This window comes from Saccopteryx bilineata, chromosome 1 (genome assembly GCF_036850765.1).
Source record: "Saccopteryx bilineata isolate mSacBil1 chromosome 1, mSacBil1_pri_phased_curated, whole genome shotgun sequence".
NCBI classification, from domain to species: domain Eukaryota; kingdom Metazoa; phylum Chordata; class Mammalia; order Chiroptera; family Emballonuridae; genus Saccopteryx; species Saccopteryx bilineata.
Genome location: NC_089490.1, coordinates 75842006 through 75855863, shown reverse-complemented (window position 1 = coordinate 75855863; position 13858 = coordinate 75842006). Strand labels below are relative to the sequence as shown.

Below are 13858 nucleotides of genomic sequence, written 5' to 3'. Positions count from 1 at the left end.
ATTAGGAGTTACAATTGGTTTCCATAGTGAGTGGTCCCAGAGAGAAGTATGCTTAATCTACCAATCTGTAGCTTTCCCAAAGGCATACCAAACAGTTCAAGTCATATGTAAACTTCTGAGATTGACCTTGACTTCTGACCTCTAATGGGAATGATCACACTGTGACGTGGGGTATAAAATCTCCCCCAATGTGATAGCTACCTCTTTCTCTGTAGAGCCAAGATATTACTACTGTCAGGTTTGCTGGCTTCTGGAATATACTATCTCCATTTGATAAGTGAAACTTTTCAACATTGTTAGTTATTAAAGTTCAAGTTGACCTACCTCAGAACAGGACTATGAGGCCATGGAGTCAAAAGATTTTTGTAAATCAGGTATTTAGTTCCAACAAGGTCCAAACAACAAGTTTATAGCATATTTTTAAAAGATTATATGTGATAGCTATGTCTAGAATGTGATTAGTACTGAACTTGGAGGGAAACTTCAGGCACAGGACAGCAAAAAGCAAAATCATCAGTCACAGGACTTATATTTCAAAGGAATCCTTAGGGTCATGAAATCCCAAAGGTACTAGGACCTTTCTACATTAACTTGTTATGATTCAGAGGATCCTCTCTAGCCTTTATAGAACAACATAAATTCCTTTTATACATATATATGTATAAGCAACAACTACAGTACATTGAATTGGTCCTAAAGGCTCTCAACCCAAAGTCTTGTTAGAATCCTTTCTCAATTGTGAATCCTGAGTAAAATACATTAACAAAATGTATGTGTCATTTATTACCTGAGCAGGAGAAAGAAAAGATTCCTTTTTACCCAGTAACAGCTCAGCCAATAGGAGACTGCTATAATTTTACCAATGAAAAAGCACTATGCTTTGAACTTTTAGTTTCCTCCAATAGACTTGTTATCTATAAGTTATCTCTCAAGTTCATGAAAAAAACATCGTTTTTCATTGTTTTTTCAGACTTGCACATGGTTTGCCATTAGACGGCAATGTCTGAAATTGCAATTCTTTGCTGTTCCTGAGTACACTCATTTTGCTGGAGAAATATCTGGCAGTTTGTTTAAAGTCAACACCCAATGAGAATGGGTAAGATTATGACTTAGTCACTTGTATCTAACAAAGCTTTTTTGGTAACAAAGCAATATCATAACCTGACTGATATTCTCCAGCATACATGGACAGGTATTTATGGTTTTGGAAGTAGGGAAAACTTGAATTTATCCATACTAATTTTTTTCTCTTTAAAGAAATTGAGATTGGGATAAAAGTATCAAGAGGGGTTAGGGAGAATGGAGACAGAGAGAAAATTTGCAGCAGTAACCAAAGTGCATTTACATTGAATTTTGAGCAGGGATATGGTTCTTTGCCATTCACTCAAAGTTCCAATGTTTTGGGCCAGTCCAGTGTTCTCTATTAGGTGGCAAGATCTTTAGTCTGAAATTATCTATTGCCTCTTTGGAGTTTCCTTAAATAAGCAACTCGAGCCACATAGCCTTTCACCTGGAACTATGAGGTTTTTTACATCATGTTCATGATAATATACCTTTTACCTGCCCAATTCACCATTTGGACAGTAGACCTCAATGCCATCTCTTGCTGCTTAACCTCTAAACATTCATTAACAGCAGGATTAATTCCTAATGCCTTGCCCACCATGAGGTAAGAGCATTAACTATCAGCTTCCAGGGATTGTTTTGAATCTTCAAATGCAGATCATTGAGTCCTTGGTGTTAATATTTCAGAAATCCATATCTCTGTTTACATCTCATTGTCATTGCCAGCTAAATTTCATATGGAGCATTTTTAATCCACAGATAACTCTAGACCAGCAAACTGTACTTTTGGATCAGAAGTCCGGTGGCCCAGAGCTTTGTCAGGCTTACTCTGTGTATTTTGCATGGTTATTCTTTTTCTTTTCTTTTTAAAAATTTTTTTTTATTTATTCATTTTAGAGAGGAGAGGGAGAGACAGAGGAAAAGAGAGAGAGGAGAGACAGAGAGAGAGAAGGGAGGGAGAAGCTGGAAGCATCAACTCCCGTATGTGCCTTGACCAGGCAAGCCCAGGGTTTTGAACTGGCGACCTCAGCATTTCCAGGTTGATGCTTTATCTACTGCGCCACCACAGGTCAGGCCGCATGGTTTTTCTTATGGGTATTAATCAAAGAGGAATCTGTCAAAGCTTGATGTTACTACACAATCTTGACAAGAAATGAGGCAGTATTACTTCTAAGTAGATTATAATATATACTCTTCCTAGTAGGACTTAAAAGCTAGTCAGAAGATGTAAAGGTAGAAAATAGAATTGGGAAGCAGTGACCTAAAAGAAGCAACTGAAAAATGAGGACAGTGTTATAGGAGCCAATGGAAGAGGATTTCAAGAATTACAGTAGTGAGTTAAGAAAATAGTTTAAGATTAAGTAAGATAAAGCTTTATAAATATACACTGGATTTAACAAGTTGGAGACATTAATAAAAAATTTTAATGACCTGTTAGTTTTTAAATAATCATTGGTAAGATCTGAGCCAATTGAAATACCTAGTGCAGCTAATTGGGTAAACATGTTTCCCTCAGACAAAATGAAAACATTGGTTGGAAATTGAAAGAAACCTTTTTATTGAGAAATTATTATTTTTTAAAACACAAAGAAAATGGACCAGGAGAATAATTCCTTAATGTCTAAAGCAAAGAAAGGCACATGGATCTAAAAATTTATAAATTGACAACTGGAATGGAAAAGAATACCCTTAGGAAGTAGAAATGTCAATTTTTCCATCAAATGTAGAAGAGAGGGAAAAAAGAACAAGTGTTAATAAAGCAGGGCTTATCAACTTGATGGTGGAAAATTGTAATACAATTTTTACTTCTCTTGGAAGCAGGTAAACAGGTTTTTAAGATCAGAAGTGAATTAAACAGACTTGAGAAGTAGAAACAAGCATGTGAAAATAATGTTGCAGAATATAAGTGAATGTGTTAACTAGAATTTCTAGCAGTTGTGGCAGGTTTGACAGATTGTTTGGGATTACTAGCAGTTTATAGAGGTTCCATTTTTCACAATTGGTGAATTTTGCCCATCTGAAATGATTAATAAAGTCAGATAGAGTGAATAAGATAATAGCGTTAATACAGCCTGACCTGTGGTGGCGCAGTGGATAAAGTGTCAACCTGGAATGCTGAGGTCACCGGTTCAAAACCCTGGGCTTGCCTGGTCAAGGCACATATGGGAGTTGATGCTTCCAGCTCCTTCCCCCTGTCTCTCTCTTCTCTCTCTCTCTCTCTCTCTCTCTCTCTCTCTCTCCCCCTCTCTCTCCTCTCTAAAATGAATAAATAAAAATTAAAAAAAAATTAAAAAAAAAATAGTGTTAATACAGAATCAAGTTTTGAGGAGGTAAAAGCTATAAAACAACCAAAAAGTAAATTTGGTTGTAGAAGAGAATGGCTGTAACGATAACCCATAGACACTAAGCTGAATATAGAGAAATATAAGTAAAGGTGAGAAATAATATACAGAAACCAATAATTTACCAACTTATGCATTTTAGAGGGTTAAAAGCTAGTATATTGGGGTCAAATGAATTTACAAGCATGAAGGAAAAGAGTTGAATTTCTGAGTTATTTATGTAAAATTATTATTCTCTGGGTCATAATGATTATGATGTAATTATAATAATATGTAAATATTATGTGGATGAGAGGCCCTTAGAAATGTTTAACTGAATATATTTAAAATCTATATTGTTGGACAGATCTTCTGTAAGGTAAGTGAATTTAGGATGTCATAGGAATGGTGGCATTAAAGTTCCTCTTGATTTCTCCCCTTGAAGTTTCAACAATTTGAACAGCTATAACTCCACAAATGACTCCCTCTTTAACGCACACACATACATATGAGAGATTCACACACTGAAATATCTAAAGGTGAATAAGTGGGCAAAAACCACATAGAAACATCTAAAAGCGAATAAGTGAGAGAAAACCAGGGAAACAAGAATGGAGAAGAGCTCAAAGGAGCCACAGACTCAGTCTTGCAACTTGAAGCTTACTGCAGGGTTCAGCCTGGAGAGAGATCATGTTGTGATTGGCACTTCCTTAAACTGAGAGGAGCAAAGAGATTTATGGAACATTCCTTCAGGAGTAGGCAGTACAATCTGCAGTTGAGCCCAGTAACCTGGTCAGAAGATGAAACACAGAAATGTGGTCACCGTTATCTGGCAATCAGCATTCCAGACAGAAAAAATACAGCCATGGAACCTGGTTGTCTTCCCTTAACCTCCCAGAACTCACCCTCCATTATTGTTTGTATAGAACACATTATCTGTGAATATGAGAACTTGTATTACAGAAACAATTTTTCCGTGAAATAAAAAAAAAGGGAACATTCTGTTACTAATCCCATGGCTGAGTAGAGAACCTTGGGGACTCCATGGAAGTCCAAGGTTTCCATTCCTGGGAAAGCAAAGCAACAAAGAAAGCAGTGACGTTTCTCCAGCTCAATCTGTCCACATATGAACCAGCACTGTTGGTGGCATCTGGCTGTAGGAGACAACACTGGGATTTTATGCATTTAAATCCTCTTTGTCTATAGCATTCTTTTATGGTTCTTGTCCCTTGGAAGAAAATGAGCAGATTACATGGAAGGTAGTCATCTTTTCAGGGAACACAAGATAGTATTTTCCTCCACCCTGTGGAGATCTGAAAATCCAGAGAAGTGCCAGAGAGCCAAGAAACTTGTGATTCAGTTTCATCTACTGGTAAACAAAAGAAAGACTTTTAATCAATGTATTAGAGAAGTGCCGCTAATACATAGATGGAATCCACAGATTTCATAGGTGAAATAGACAGAGAACCCATCAAATACCATGTATAACAAAGGTAATAAAATAGCTCAGAAAAAAAAATCTCCAGAAAACAAATTTTAAAACATGAAAATATGTAATTTAAGTGACAGATAATTCAAAACTGCAGTTTGAAAGAATTGAACAAAATTCAGGAAAACAGGCAGTTTAATAAATTCAGAAACTAAATTTAAAAAAGGAGAAAATGAGCATTTTAACAAAAATGATGGAAACTTTAAAAAAGAACAACATAGATAATTTGGAGATGAAGAGATCAGTACCAGAGATCAAGAATGAACTTGTGAACATAAGGAATGGAGCTAACTGAAAAAAATGAATCAGTGTCTGACCAGGCGGTGGCGCAGTGGATAGAGAGTCAGACTGGGATGTGGATGACCCAGGTTCGAGACTCTGAGGTCGCCAGCTTGAGTGTGTGTTTATCTGGTTTGAAAAAGGCTCACCAGCTTGAGCCCAAGGTCGCTGGCTCGAGCATGGGGTCACTTGGTCTGCTGTAGCCCCCCCAGTCAATGCACATATGAGAAATCAATCAATGAACAACTAAGGAGCCGCAACGAAGAACTGATGTTTCTCATCTCTTTCCCTTCCTGTCTGTCTGTCCCTCTCTCTGACTCTCTCTGTCTCTGCCACACACACAAAAAAAATAGTGATATCAAGGATAAAAATCTAGAAATGATACAGAGGGAAGAAGAGAGAGAAATTAGCATAGAAATGAAAGAACTTTATGAGAACTGTCTGATTCCAAAATAACAATAATAGTCATAACAGAAGAAAAAGAGTACAAGGGAACAGAGAATTTATTCAAAAAAACAGTTGATGAGAACTTCCCAAACCTATGGAATGTTTTAGATCCTTGAATATAAGAAACTAACATAACACTTAATTATCTCAATCCCAAAAGGCCTCCTCCAAGGCACAGATTTTAAAACTGTCAAAAATTAATGACAAATAAATAATTCTCAAGACAGCCAGGGAAAAGAAGAAAGTAACCTATAAGGAAAAACTTATAAGGCTATCATGGGACTTCTCAGCAGAAACTCTAAAAGCTAGAAGAGAATGAATACAAATATTCCAATATCAAAAGAGAGTAATTACCAGTCAAGTATAATATATCCAGCAAAATTAACCTTTATATTTGAAGAAAAAAATAAAGACTTTTCCAGACATACAGAAGTTGAGTAAATTTATCACCAGAAGATTTTCATTGGAGAAAGTACTCAACAGGGTTATCTAACTGTAATAAAGAAAAAAAGGTCACAAAACTATGAGTAAAATTACCAACAAACTTATAGCTTAAATGGGGATAACTTGTGACAACAAAAACAAATGTGCAAAGGAGGATAGAGATTAGATGCATTCAAAAGATAAAGGACCACTGTATATATTAAACAATTTTTTTAAAAAAAACCTAATGGTAACCACACACAAAAAACCCACAACTGAGACATATAACCTAAAAAAAAGGTATGGGATGCCACCAAACTGAACAACTGACAGACACACAAAGGAAAAGAACAAATGGAGGCATAGAGCTACTGAAAAACAAAAGATAAGATTGCAATAGAAAAGCCACACAAAATAATAATTACCACAAATGTAAGTAGACTGAATTTACCCATAAAAAGGCACAGGACAGCAAATTAGCTCAAAATAAATAAATAAATAAATAAACAAACAAACAAATAAATAAAAGAAATGAATCTCAACCATATGCTGCCTTCAGGAGACACATCTAAGCAGAAAAGACAAAGATAGACTCAAAGTGAAAGAGTGGTGAATGATTCTCCAAGCAAGTAACATCTACAAAAAGTAGGGTTAGCCATATTTATAGCTGACCAAATATATTTCAAGATAACAAAGGTAACAACAGACAAAGATGGCTATTTTATAATGATAAAGGAGACATTGTATCAAAACACATAACACTTCTCATTATATTTGCATCCAATCAGGGAGCACCAAAATATATCAAGTAACTATTAATAGAACTAAAGGGAGAAACTGACAAAAACACAATCACTGATAGCTCTAGCTAGTCAGTGGTACTCAGCATGGACCCTACTGCCCAGCTTTCACAGTGGGCGGTAGCAGAGCAACCAAGGTATAAATAAAAAGATAGATTTAACTACAGTAAGTTGTTTTATAAAGATTTATTCTGCAACACTTAGTGAAAATCCGACATAAAGTACTTGGTAAGTAATTATTATTATATGCTTTAACTTGCTGTAACTCTGCTTTATAAATTTTATAGTTACTTCCCTACTTCATAAATCACCATTACTGTGGAACCGGTGGGCAGTTAGAAAATTTTACTACTAACAGAGATATAAAAGTGGGTGGTAGGTATAAAAAGGTTGACTACCCCTGAGCCAGATCATCAAAAAAGAAAATGAATAAAGAAATATCTGCTGAGCCTGACCAGGTGGTGGCACAGTGGATAGAGCATCAGACTGGTACCCAGAGGACTCCGGTTTGAAACCCCTGAGGTCACCAGATTGAGCTCAGGCTCACCAGCTTGAAGCCCAAGGTCACTCAATTGAGCCCAAGGTTGCTGGCTTGAACAGGGGTGTCACTCTCTCTGCTGTAGCCCCTCTGGTCAAGGCATATATGATAAAACAGTCAATGAACTACTAAAGAGCCACAACAAAGAATTGATGCTTCTCATCTCTCTGCTCTCCTGCCAGCCTGTCCCTGTCTGTTCCTCTCTCTGACTCTCTTCTCTCTTTGTCACAAAAAAAAGAAACATCAGCTGAAATGACACACTAGACCAAATGGACATAATTGACATTTACCAAGCCTTTCATTCCAGAGCATCAAATTATACATTCTTTTCCAGTGTACCTGGAACATTCTCAAGAATAGACCATATGTTGGATCATAAACATAGCCTCAACAAATTTAAAAGATTGAAATTATACCCAGCATATCCTCTTACTACAACACTTTAAAATTAGAAATCAACTGCAGAAAGGAAGAAACAAACATATATGTGGAGATTAAACAATATATGTACTACTAAAAATGACTAAGTCAAAGAAAAAATAAAAGATGAGCTACAAAGATATATACAGACAAATAAGAATGACAGTGCAACATATTAAAACTTCTAGGATGTGCCCTGGCTGGTTTGCTCAGTGGTAGAGCATCGGCCTGTGTACAGGAGTCCCGGGTTCGATTCCCGGCTAGGGCACACAGGAGAAGAGCCCATCTGCTTCTCCACCCCTCCCCCTCTCCTTCCACTCTGTCTCTCTATTCCCCTCCTGCAGCCAAGGCTCCATTGGAGCAAAGTTGGCCCAGGCACTGGGGATGGCTCTATGGCCTCTGCCTCAGGTGCTAGAATGGCTCTGGTTGCAACAGAGCAACGCCCCAGATGGGCAGAGCATCGCCCCCTGGTGGGCATGCCGGGTGGATCCCGGTCGGGTGCATGCGGGAGTCTGTCTGCCTCCCCATTTCCAACTTCAGAAAAAACAAACGAACAAACAAAAAAACCTTCTAGGATGCACAAAAAGCAGTAACAAGAGGAAAATTGATCATTATAGGAGTATCTTAAGAAGCAAAATCTTAAAGAACTGGAATAAGAGGAATAAAAGCAACCCAAAGTCAGAAGAAAGAAAATAATAAAAATTAGAACATAATTGAATGAAACAGAGAATGAAAAGATCATACAATAAATTAGTAAAACAAAGAGCTGTTTCCCTGAAAAGATTTTAAAAAATTACAAGCACTTGGCAGATCTCACTAAGAAAAAAAGAGAAAAGACTCATCTAAACAAAAGTAGAAGTAAAAGGGAATATACCACAGACATCACAGAAATACAAGGAATCATAATAGAGTATTATGAAAGACTATATGTTTCCAAATTCAGTTTCCAAACGTAGAAGAAATGGATTAGTTCCTAGAAATATATATATAAACTCCCTAGACTGAATCATGAAGAATTGGAAAATCTAAATAGACTGATAAACAGTGAGAAAATTGAACAGACACCTCACCCAAGAAGACATATAAACAGCCAACAGATAATTGAAAAGATATTCAACTTCACTAGCTATTAGGGAAATAAAAATCAAAACTACAATGAAATACCACCACGCACCTGTTCGACTGGCAATTGTCAACAGGACAGGTAACAACTAGTGTTGGAGAAGTTGTGGAGAAAAAGAAACCCTCATTCACTAATAATGGTAGGAATGTTAGCTGGTACATCCACAATGGAAAACAGTATGGGGTTTTCTCAAAAAATTAAGAGTAGTATATTACCAAGCAATTTCTCTTCTGGGTATTTACCCAAGTTTTTTTTTTTTTAATTGAATTTATTGGAGTGACACTGTAAAAAATTTGAAATCATTAATTTGCAAAGATATATGTACCACTATGTTCATTGCAGCATTATTTATGGTGGCCAAGTCATGGAAACAACAAAAGTACCCTTCAATAGATGATTGTATAAAGAAGATGTGATATATATATATATATATATATATTATATATATCACACACACACGCACACACACACACAATGGAATACTACTCAGCTATAAGAAAAGATTAAATACTGCCACTTGTGACAACATAGATGGACCTTGAGAATAATATGCTAAGTGGAATAAGTCAGTCAGATAAAGCTAAGAACCATATAATTTCACACATTTGCAGTAATAAAACTGAAACTCTTAAGACACAGACAACAATATGGTGGTTACCAGAGAGAAGGGGGATGGGGGAGAAGTAAAGAGTAAAGGGGGCCAAATATATGGTGATGGAAGATTATTTACCTTTGGGTGGAGGTACACAATGCAATATACAGATCATATATCATAGAAATATGCACTTTAAATCTATATAATCTTATTAACCAATCTTACCCCTATAAAATTATTAAAATAAAAATATTTTAAAAGAGGGAATTTATATAGGATCATGAAATCAAACATATTAAAGTGAAATGCTATGAGCCAGTGGCTGAAAAGAATAGTGGGTGGATAACTGTGATTAATAAGTGGATGATAGCATAAAAAATAGTTTATTCAGAAAGCAGAACTTCAATAAAGCATGGTTTTTCTAAAGTTTAGAGAATTCATGAACTTGGAAAAAAATAGGGATTATAATATTAGAGCTATTCAACTATATTCCATTTACCTTTTCTGAGCACATGGTGGATTGCACACCTTTTCTCCTTTGAAATTGAGCACAGTCACATAATATATTTTAGTCAATGGAATGTAAGCAAACATGATGTGTTTTCATATCTAAGGAGAAACTTTTAAAGACAATGTCCAATTCACCATGTTCCTTCTCCTTCCATGATGTGAAAATCAGCAATAATCAAATGATAGCTCTTCTATCTGTTTGGGTTTCTGAGTGAGAAAATGAACCAGGACCCTCAGCTGGGTTTTGATTTATATTTAGTCTCCATAAGGTATAAACTACTAAAATAACTTAAGCCTAGTTTATGTGCCTAATTCTGAAAGCCAAGAGGATCTGACCCAACCTCTTGAGGTTAAGTGGAGTGAGAGAGAATAGTCATTGACAGGGCCATAGAGGGAGCAATTTCAATAGGAGAGAGGCCAAATAGAATAGGAAATAATGAGAATAGATATTAGAAATTAAAATACATTATCAATGATGAAGTGGGTGGAGGTCCATAGGATATAATAAATGGACTGTCAGAAACAGAGAGAGTGATTAGAGAAAATCAACAGAGCACAGCACATTCTAAAAGCAAAACTACAGAGAGAATTAAGCAGACTGGAGTCTTAACATTTTTACAAAGTCCAATAATAAATTTGTGACTTATATTTCATTTAGTTTAATTTTCATGTTAAAAATAAATTATTGTGGATATAAATTGCAGTTTTTCATTGCTTTTCATCAAATTCTCAAATTCATTGATATTTTATGAGAGTGGGATTAGGTACCAACCTTCTACTTTTCCTTATCTCTGCTCTCATATGTCCTAGGTCAAGCAAAAAGCATCATTTGAATGGCTCCATATCTAGATTCCACAGGGAATTCAGACTTGTACTTACCTATTTGTTAATTCTATTGATGTTTTCAGTGGAAAGTAGGGTAAGTGAAAAAGGCAGTAAAATGTCTGAGATTGTTTATATTTATTTCAGATATTTGGCTATTCTAACAAAAAAATTACTAATGACAGCTAACACTTACTGAATGCTTAAAATATACTTGGTATTATTCTAAGCATTTTATATATTTTATGACATATAATCTTTAGCAGGTTTTTTTCAATGCCTTTTTTAGATAGGAAAAGTGAGGCTCAGGGAACTTAACACAAATTTCCCAAACCACACCTTTGATAAAGAATGGAAGGGGATTTGGAAATCTGGGTGACAGCAAAGGTGCTCTACTAGTATTATTTTGAAGGCTTTATTTTCTTTTTTTTTTCATTGAGAGGAGGGGAGGCAGAGAAAGTCTCCCACATGTGCCCTGACCAGGATCCACCCGGGAAGTCCACTGAGGGGCGATGCTCTGCCATCTGGAAAGTTGCTCTACTGGTCAGCAACCTAGCTCTTCTTAGTGCCTGAGATAGAGGCCATGAAGCCATCCTCAGAACAAGGGGCCAACTCATTTCAATCGAACCATGGCTGCAGGAGGGAAAGAGAGTGAAAGAGAGAGAGAGAGAAACAAGAGGGGGATGGAGTGGAGGGGTGGAGAAGAAGATGGCACTTCTGTGTGCCCTGACCGTAAATCGAACCCAGGACATCCACATGCTGGGTCAATGCTCTACTACTGAGCCAACTGGCCAGGGACTTTTGAAGGCTTTTTAATGTCAAAATACATTTGGTGAACTAACTTTCAACCTAGAGTAAAAATGTATTAAGGAATAATGAATCAAATGTAGATTTCTTGAAGATAGCCTATAAAGACATGATCAAGTCTTCATTAAATTATCAAAGTTTGTATTGACATTTAAACTTGAGACATAGTTCTTGACAATACACCAAATCTTAGTTTATTCAAACAGTACCTGTTTTTATGCAGATGCTTTTATTCTTTTAAACTGTTTTTATATACATCAAAACACAATACTGTTTGTATATATTCATAAACATACATATGCAGTGTATACTGTATGCATATAGAAATAAGTCTAGACACAAATGTGCATGTACTAATAATGTTGTATCAATTACTTTAAAAATTGTAAAGTTTAAGTTTATTTCATATTTTATTTTACTTTATTTTATTTGTGACAAGAGATAGAGAGAGACATATAGGGACAGACAGGAAGGGAGAGAGATGAGAAGCACCAATTCTTCATTGAGGCTCCTTAGTTGTTCATTGATTGCTTTCTCATATGTGCCTTGACTGGGGCACTACAGCCGAGTGAGTGACCCCTTGACAGCAACCATGGCTTGGGCTCAAGTCAGAGACCTTTGTGCTCCATCCAGCAACCATGGGGTCATGTCTATGATCCCATACTCAAGCCAGCAACCCCGTGCTCAAGCTGGTGAGCCTGTGGATCAAGACAGATGATCCCGTGCTTAAGAAAACCTGGGTCCTCTGTGTCCCAGTCCGACTCTCTATCCACTGTGCCACCACCTGGTCAGGCAAGGTTGTTTTTTAAGTGTATTGTGATTTACATAAAGGCCATATTAGAGAGTATCAGAACACTGTTATTATTTTTATGCATATTACATAAATATATTCTATTTTGGCCTGACCTGTGGTGGCGCAGTAGATAAAGCGTCGACCTGGAAATGCTGAGGTCACCGGTTCGAAACCCTGGGCTTGCCTGGTCAAGGCACATATGGGAGTTGATGCTTCCAGCTCCTCCCCCCTCCTCTCTCTCTCCCTCTCTGTCTCTCTCTCTCCCTCTCTGTCTCTCTCTCTCCCTCTCTCTCTCCTCTCTAAAAATGAATAAATAAAATAAAAATAAAATAATTAATAAATTAATTAATTTAGACCCTGGCCGGTTGGCTCAGCGGTAGAGCGTCGGCCTGGCGTGTGGGGGACCCGGGTTCGATTCCCGGCCAGGGCACATAGGAGAAGCGCCCATTTGCTTCTCCACCCCCCCCCTTCCTCTCTATCTCTCTCTTCCCCTCCTTCAGCCAAGGCTCCATTGGAGCAAAGATGGCCCGGGTGCTGGGGATGGCTCCTTGGCCTCTGCCCCAGGCGCTAGAGTGGCTCTGGTCGAGGCAGAGCGAGGCCCCGGATGGGCAGAGCATCGCCCCCTGGTGGGCAGAGCGTCGCCCCCTGGTGGGCGTGCCGGGTGGATCCCGGTCGGGCGCATGCGGGAGTCTGTCTGACTGTCTCTCCTGTTTCCAGCTTCAAAAAAATACAACAACAACAACAACAAATATATATATATATATATATATATATATATATATATATATATATATATATATATTCTATTTTATGATAATTAGAAAATAAAACATCAGCTGATTAACAAATCATAACAAAATTTACGTAAAGTGGTGTATGGGAATGATGATAGCATACGCTTAAAAGTAACATCATTTACTTAGGGGCTCGGAATAATCTAAAAACACTGACTAGAAACAAGACTCAGTAACTCAAAAAATTCTTTACATAACGACAGTCTGATTTGAAAACAGAAAGACAATGGTTGTTTTGTTACTATGGCTATTCCTGGCAGTTATCCAGGGATTACACCGGCACAACCTTACAAACAGCATAGAAATTGACTGTTTTAACAAAGGGTCTCAGCAGGATAATGAGTGGTACACATTATTTCTCACTGTGCATCATTGAGCTCCTTTTGAACTTTGCCAGGATTTAAACAATGGTGACAGGGCTCTGACACTGGCAGAAAATAAGGGCCTTGAACAGTGCTTCAGGAATAAGGGGTTTTTGTTTGTTTGTTTGTTTGCTTGCTTGTTTTTGCTTCGTTTTGGTTTGTAGGAAACCATATTTTAATCATTTAGACTGTTTATTGGTCATAATTAGTTTTGGAGTCTTAACAAAGCTTATAAAATATCAAAAAGAAATATGCTTTCACAACTGTCTT

The 13858-nt window shown here is 37.0% G+C and overlaps 1 protein-coding gene across 2 annotated transcripts in view; it reads right to left on the bottom strand.

The window, feature by feature from the left end:
• Positions 1-13858, bottom strand: part of GRIK2 (glutamate ionotropic receptor kainate type subunit 2) — a 696770-nt gene that overhangs the window by 191055 nt on the left and 491857 nt on the right. The gene's annotated exons all lie outside the window — the stretch shown is intronic.